General features: G+C 44.2%; 1 long non-coding RNA gene across 1 annotated transcript; it reads left to right on the top strand.

The window, feature by feature from the left end:
• The first annotated feature begins 30 nt into the window (after positions 1–30).
• LOC106696751 lies at positions 31–3,738 on the top strand. The gene is made up of 3 exons (XR_002828646.1): positions 31–770; positions 1,239–1,325; positions 3,382–3,738. It is a non-coding gene; the product is annotated as an uncharacterized LOC106696751 (long non-coding RNA).
• Positions 3,739–8,213: the final 4,475 nt, after the last annotated feature.

The following is an 8,213-nucleotide window of genomic DNA, read 5'->3' as shown; positions in this document are numbered from 1 at the left end:
CGCGCAGGCCCCCGAGCCGGCTCGCTGGGCGGGCTCAGTGGGGCCGCACCTCAAGGGCTGACCCCTGGCCCTGGGGGGCCGCGCACCCCCTCTTCTCGTGCAGGCCTGTGCGCGGGAAGGCGGGGCTCGGGGACGTGCTCTGTGCGGGAGTGGGGGACTTGGAGGCTCAGGTGCCGGCTCCCAGGAATGCGGTCCACGCCCCGGGCTGCGGCTGGGCGGTGAGGTTGGGGGAGGAAGAGCAGAGTCATTCCTTAGTTTCCTGGGTTGGGCCCGGCTTTGCCTTCAGTTTCTTTGTGTGTGTTTTTTGTTTGTTGTTTTTTTTTTATGTCACTTACCTAGATATTACAACTACAGGTGTCTCTCCAAAAATGTATACACACGTTGAATAATTATTAATTCCAATGGGTTAAATACAAAAAGAAAGAAACATCAATTGAGCTATCAAAAAATGTATGTGTATACATTTGGGGGGGTACCCCCTAATGATGTTGTTTTAAATGTAATCGGTTCTTTTCTGCTTTTTTTTTTAAGCCCAACGCATAGTAGAGAAAAAGGGGGGTCCCTGGTCTCCCCACCAGTCTAAACTGTTTTTCCTTGAATATACTTACATGCTATTTTACAGACATGGGAATATACCCATGCCATCCACAATCAGCTAGGTGGCCACATTCTCCAGTTCTGTGGCTGCTCTGTGTGGACAGCCCTGGGCTGACCCCTCCCCTGGGCCCAGCTGCTGCTGCAGACCAGCTTCACTGAGGTGGTTTAACCTGGTGAGACCCTGAAGACACAGGGCTGTGGGGCCTTTTATAGTTGGAGGGACTTGTTCTTTGGCGTCAGTGTTCGTATAGTGTGTGTGTGTGTGTTTAGAGAGAGAGGGGAAGGAAGGGAGGGAGAGAAACAACTATTTGTTGTTTCACTTATTTACGCATTCATTGGTTGATTCTTGTACATGCCCTGACATACATTCTTGTATGTGCCCTTACCAGGGATCGAACCTTGGCATCTAGGGCTGATGCTCTAACCAACCGAGCTACCCGGCCAGGGCCTTGCTATAACTTGTTTTTAATTCAGTCCGAAATCTCATCTCAGCATGAGGATTGCAAATGTTTCACAGTGAGGTTCCAGCTCTAGTCTTCAAACACATCAGATAACATGGGCTGGAATGCAGCAGCTGCTTCCAGATCTTTCCAGGAAGAGTGACTTCATGTGACTTTAATAGGGCATGTTCCTTTCTGTAGGGAAATCTGGAATCTGTGGAGTCAGCCTGGGGACAAAACAGAGAGACCTGGGTTTGAATTCTGGTCTAGCCAATCTCCACTTCTCGGGTGAGTGACTCCAGCAAAAGACTCCACTTGTTCAGCTCTTACTTTCTTACCTGGACGGAACATGGGAGTTTAGAGGGACTTAAAACTGACCTCATGTGGCTGTTGTGTGTATTAAATGAAATGTTAGCATAGCTTGGCATTCATGGCTAGCCGTGATTAACTCTTATTTCCTCTTACGCTCCTTACAGCCCATTTTCTAACCCTGAAATGCTCTCTATCCTGACCCCCTGCCCCAGTGGTCGGCAAACTGCGGCTCGCGAGCCACATGCGGCTCTTTGGCCCCTTGAGTGTGGCTCTTCCACAAAATACTGACTTCTTCGCATGGGCCACGAAGTTTCAATCTCATTGTACGTGCGTGCCCACGAGTGGTATTTTGTGGAAGAGCCGCACCACGGTTTGCCGACCACGGCCCTACCCCCTTCACACTCCTCCCACTCCATGCCTGGATTTAAACTATTACCCACACCCATCGGGACTCCCGTCCCCTTGTTTCAGAACTAAAATTGACTGACTAATTTGAAGAATCATGAGTTCATCCACACAGTGGAACTGCTATTGGAAGGGGACCTGGCCCTGAGTGGGTCTGCCTAGGCCGGCTGGTAGTGTGTACCTGCTTGACTTCGTGCAGGAAAGATTTCACATTGCAAGTCCAGGTGATTTTTAGAGGATATGTATTGAAGCTGGGGACAGTGAAACAAGGAAGGGCCTAGGATAGAAGAAACAACAGGAGAGGGACCAGGCTGGGCTGCTTTGGCTCACTAAGAAGTCGGAGAAAAGGGTCCTTGGGGGCAGGTTCAGGGGCTTAGCCCTGGACGAGCTGCCGCTGCCCACTGCTCCCTGATTGCAAGCCTTGTGGGGTCCCTTAGAGTTTAGATGCGTGCCTGTGGGGAAGAAGAGGGGGAAGGGAAAGGCACAGGCATGCTCCTGGGAGGAAGAGCCCACGCTGGGATCTTTGTTTTCTCAGGGGGTTAAAGGCTGAAAGTTTAGGGGAGGATCTCAATAGAATATTCACCAGTTTTATGCTGAGGTGCCAAAATGAGATTTATTCCCTTAACTTCTTCTGTCCTTGGATGTGGCTGGCAAATGGCACTAATTGGATTTCTCCCTGAAAAGCACGATTTAAGCTATTTATTCTCTGGTTAAGGAGAAGTGTAAACCATTTACTCATTTTGTTTGTTTGTTTTTACAAAATGAAAACAATTTTGATTATTTTGGTACACTCTTATTTGTGATTTGTTTCCACTCTGCTGTCATGTGTGTGCCAGGTGAAAACTATAAAAGAAATAACTGATTATTAGGCAGGAAAAAGGAGCCAGAAAAAAATCCAGTCAACTACAGATGTTTTCATTAGTGTCCTTGGTTACAGAAGATAGGATTTTGCGATTTGCTAGATGGCTGTACACTGCTTGGCTGTTTAACTCTCTGTCTCAGTGTCCCTATTCCCCTCGTCCTGGCTTATTAGCCTGTCTCAGAACTTCCTGCACCGCTGTGTGGATGGATGTTTTTGTACTCTCTAATATGCCCTTGCTTTGAGCAAACATCCTGCTCCTTTGCCCCCCAAATCCTGCTTGGTTCATGGGTTCATGTGAGTTTGATGAACCTGGCCCTACCAATTAGAGCAGCGGTTCTCAACCTGTGGGTCGAGACCCCTTTGGCGGTCGAACGACCCTTTCACAGGGGTCGCCTAAGACCATCCTGCATATCAGATATTTACATTACGATTCATAACAGTAGCAACATTACAGTTATGAAGTAGCAACGAAAATAATTTTATGGTTGGGTCACAACATGAGGAACTGTATTAAAGGGCCAGAAGGTTGAGAACCACTGAATTAGAGGCTTCCATGCCGCTGGCCATGATTGGTTCAGGGCAGGGTAGTCATGGAAGACACTAACCCAACAGCCAGATACAGCCTTCCTTCTCCCTTGCTTCCAGTGTAGACGCTGGACAGTCTAATACGCTCCCTGCCTCTCACCTCGGGGAGGCTGGTAACTTAGTTCTGACAAGGAATTAAAAGGATGGCTTCTGAGAAAATACTTTTCTTTCTGAGAAAAGTGGAAAAAGCACATGTGGCAAGAAAATGGGATCTCCCTACAGCCATGGGAGGCAGCCATCCCAGCAGTGGATCAGCAGCCCCAGTCGCGGCCTTGAGATGACTGCAGGCCTGGTCAGTATCCTGAGGAAAGTCTCCTGAGAAACACCGAACCCAAATCACTCAGCTTAGTTGCTCCTGAATTCCTGACCCACAGAAGTTATGAGATTTAAAAAAATCTGTATTTTTTTTAAAGCTGCTAACTTATACAATATTTGGTTAGCAGCAATAGCTCTCTAATACTGAAGCATCCATCTTATATAAAAACGGCTGTTTGAAATTTTAACCCTGCTATTTCTGGCTTCTGTAAATGCTTGCTGGCTTAAATAATAAAGAAAATAAGACTACTCCCATTTCAGAGAGGCCATTAAACCTTCTCCAGATGAAGTTATCAGTGCTGGCTTCAGGCCAAGCCTTTGGTTGAGGTCTCAAAGCCCCAGCACATAGGGCCCTTTAAGACTTGCAAAGGGAACCGGAAAAACCCCATATTTGGGAGACAAAAAAAGGTAAAATAGTATAAATACAGGAAATTTCCTGTGTGATTTTGCCCAGAATTTGAGAGACATTTTCCTCTGGGCCCGCGCATAATAATAATAAATGTAACTCCATCTCTCTAAGCGTTCCTTGGTTCTTCTCCGGTTTTCTGTAACATTATATTCAGAAAAATTCCACATGTGGAGTGGATGATGGGCAGGGGATTCAACCCTTATCTCTCCCCCTTATCTCTGACCCACCAGAGACACTCCATTCCTCACCCCACGCCCCCACACTGTGCTGCCCTCCCCCTGCTTCTGGAATCTCCTGCCAAGGCTTTCCCTGAGTCTTCAGTGCTACACAGGATGATTCCGCCTGTACCCGTGCTGAAAGAGTACCGAGGAACATCCAGGTAAAATAATAAGAAATTTCACCGGATGAAATTCATTTCAAAAGAGTCATAGCAAGTGGTACAGTAATTATAGATGTTTCTCTCTCATGTTGGTGTTTCTCTCTCTCTCTCTCTCTCTCCCTTTCCCTTCCTCTCTCGCTGAAAAAAAAAATCAACAAATGAATACATAAATAAGTGAAACAAATCAATCTTTCTCTCTTTCCCTCTCTCAAATCAGTAAAAAGTGTCATTAAGAGAATCCTCCATTTATATGAAATACTGACATTATATTGGCTTTGGCCTGTGATTTATTTTCCTGTTTATATAGAATGTCCCTCTTCAGAACAGCTTTGCTAATAAAAAGGATAAACTTTTCATTAATTCGTTAACATATTTAACAAGTTCTTTAAGCAATGGAGTACTTCAGTAACACTGTTTGCTTTTCTTTCATTTTGTGTAGTCTTATTGCTAAATTGATATTGAAAGATGAACAAGAAATAAGTAGACTTTATCCAATGTAGTATTTCAAAAGTCAACCAGAATTTTGGGATCCTTTTCTTTAGAATTAAAGTATAATATCAGTATTTCATATAAATGGAGGATTCTCTTAATGACATTTTTTACTGATTTGAGAGAGGGAAAGAGAGAAAGATTGATTTGTTTCACTTATTTATGTATTCATTGGTTGATTTTTTTTTTCAGCGAGAGAGGAAGGAAAAGGGAGAGAGAGAGAGAGAGAGAAACACCAACATGAGAGAGAAACATCAATCAGTTGCCTCCCTTACCTGCCCTGACTGGGGATCGAACCCACAACCTGGATATGTGCCCTGACCTGGAATCAAACCTGCAACCTTTCAATGTCTGGGTCGATGCTCCAACCAACTGAACCACACTGATCAGGGCATAGTTGATTCTTGTATGTGCCCTGATCGGGGATTGAACCCTCAACCTTGGTGTATTGGGATGATGCACTAACCAACTGAGCTACCCGGCCAGAGCCGATGACATTTGTTAAAGAGTCAATGGCCTTTGAATATGAGGGAAATGAAGAATACTGAACACCACCAAAACCACCAAAATCCTTACATTGCTCAGTTAGAACAGTGTAAATGCTGAAGTAGGAGAACAGTTTCATGACAGTTACTTCAGTCTCAAGAGAAAAGACATCAGATGTGGAGAGCGGCTACAGTGTTTGGACAGGTTCAAGCCTTGGACTAATGAGAGAGCACAGTCCTCTCATGGCCACGTGCAAGTCCTAGCTTGGAGGGCAGAGCCCTCCCAGCACAATTATAGCCAACAGCTGTAGTTGTAAGCTTGAACCTATGGTCCGAACACGTGGCCCCACGTGTCTGAGTAATATGGGCTTGATAGAGTTCAGGTGTATGTAGTTGAATAGGATTGAAACCCACGAGAATGTTGTAAACATCTTGACCACGCCCTTACTTTGCCTCGTGGAATCTGGCTATAAAATAAAGACACAGCTTGTAGTCCGTGGCGCTGTCGCTAGCTCTCCATCAAGGAGGCTCTCCGTCAGAGAGGACAGCGTCCCACCCAGACCCAGCTTTTATTCTCTTGTCCGTCCTTTCTTAATCCTTCACCACCCCCTCTCAGGCTCACCAAACCTGGCTGAGCTGGCACGGCACATAAGGTGCCCTGGGGCTGAGTATGCCATGGCTGTGCCAGGTCACCACAATCAGATACTATTGAGCAGCATTATGCAGAATGTAGGCAGGACAAGCAACACCTTCCATAGTTATCCATGCTTTGCTTCAACTTTGAACATTGTACCCTTATGCAGACATTCATCAAAAGTTGTATTATCTCCAACTAAGTAGTAAAAAATTTCAAATTACCGAAACCGGTTTGGCTCAGTGGATAGAGCGTCGGTCTACGTACTGAAAGGTCCCAGGTTCGATTCCGGTCAAGGGCATGTACTTGGGTTGCGGGCACATCCCCAGTAGGAGATGTGCGGGAGGCAGCTGATCGATGTTTCTCTCTCATCGATGTTTCTAACTCTCTATCTCTCTCCCTTCCTCTCTGTAAAAAATCAATAAAATATAAAAAAAAAATGTCAAATTAACTCTTTTTATATATGCAAACTGCATATATTTAATGTGTAATTTGATTAAGTTTGGGCATATGCATACATCAGTGAACCGTCACCACAATCAAGCTAGACATACATCATCTCCAAAAGTGTTTTGTGTCCTTTTGTTTTTGGCGTGTGTTTATCATTAACAAGTAATAATGGAGTTTCTGCAAAAATTTGCTACTGTTTCTGAAGTTTCATCTGGAAAAAATTCTACTCCCAATAGCCTCATAAGCAAACGTTTTTCATAAGAAAAATATTGCACAGCCCAGCCGGTGTGGTTCAGTGGTTGAGCACCGACCTATGAGTCAGGAGGTCACATGCAGGGTTGCCAGCTCAATCCCCCCCAGTGGGGAGCATGCAGGAAGCAGCCAATCACTGTTTCTCTCTCATCGTTGATGTTTCTATCTCTGTGTCCTTCCTCTCTGAGATCGATAAAAATATATTATAAAAAAAGACAAAGAAAAATACTGCACAAAGGAAGAGTTGCTTCTGCATTGTGATTACCTGCATTGTGGCTGTCCCATAAAAAGGTGAGACATTTAGATCTTTGATAATCTTTGTAATAATAAGTGGAGCTATTACGTTTTTGAAAATGTGCTTGCAATTTTGGAGCCAGAAAACACTTCTGGTAGTAGTACATTCAAATAGTTATTTTATTTTAATATATTGTTATTGATTTCAGAGAGGAAAGGAGAGGAATAGAGAGATAGAAACATCAGTGATGAGAGAGAATCATTGGTTGGTGGCCTCCTGTACGCGCCCCACTGGGGATTGAGCCTGCATCCTGGACATGTGCCCTGACTGGGAACCGAACTTACTGGTTCATAAGTTGACGCTCAACCACTGAGCCACACCAGCTGAGCCAAACAGTTATTTGAGCTGAAAGACTGAGGATGATATAGAGTGGGGGAGTCCATTACATTTCTGCTACAATTATTTTATCTTCTTAATCTGAATTTCTCTTCATCAAAAAAAGTGTTAGGTTATCACTTTTCTTCGGACTACTTGAGGAACTCATGCATCTTTTATGCTTAACTCATGCATCGTATGCTGGTTTATATCTGATTTTCCATCTTTTACGTTAAATGAACAATTGCATACTATAGAAAGCTTCAAATGGAATTTTTCCTCATTTAATGTTCGCTGCTCAGAAAATTCAGCATGAAATTTTTGCTTGCTTTTTAGTATTTGGGCTTCAAATATACACTAAATATATAATAGAAACCACTGTAAGGATCAAAGAGATTGAATTTGATAATCTCACAATGGCAACAGTGCATCTATCACAAGTCTGAACTCATAATTGTTGAAAGGGCTCCAAATTCATTAAATTGAACTTGACATCTGATGCAAAGAAGGTGAACTTCCTGTTTGTCTGAAAGCGAGAACTGTACTTTTAAGGCAAAGTCTCCCCCACAAAGCCAGACCTGTTTTAAGGCAGTGTTTGGGGAAGCCTGAGCCTGGTGCAGGGGCTGGTGGACTTTCAGAAGTATTCAAGGGATGTAAGGCCTTTCAGCTGTGTTAGTGCAGCTCTGGAGCAAGGCTGCCTTTAACTGGCTGACTTCAGGCACAGTCCTGGAGTGAGGCACTTGCTGATTGGCTGTGTCTAGATGTGGGGGCTGTCACTGATTGGCTGACTGTCAGAAACTAGGTTCTGCCATGGATTTGCTCACTTTCAGAAGCATTAACTAGGGTGAGAGTATTGCTGATTGGCTGATTTTCAGAACAAAAATCGTAAGTTATTTCTTATTAACTAAGGGTGGTTACTGTTCAGAACTTGGCCAAAGAACAGTGTTTTCCTTTCTTGAATATGAAAATCAGTCCCTTTAATTCCCAGT

This window comes from Myotis lucifugus, unplaced genomic scaffold (assembly GCF_000147115.1).
Source record: "Myotis lucifugus unplaced genomic scaffold, Myoluc2.0 scaffold_28, whole genome shotgun sequence".
Lineage (NCBI taxonomy): Eukaryota > Metazoa > Chordata > Mammalia > Chiroptera > Vespertilionidae > Myotis > Myotis lucifugus.
This window is presented reverse-complemented; position numbering and strand designations above follow the sequence as displayed.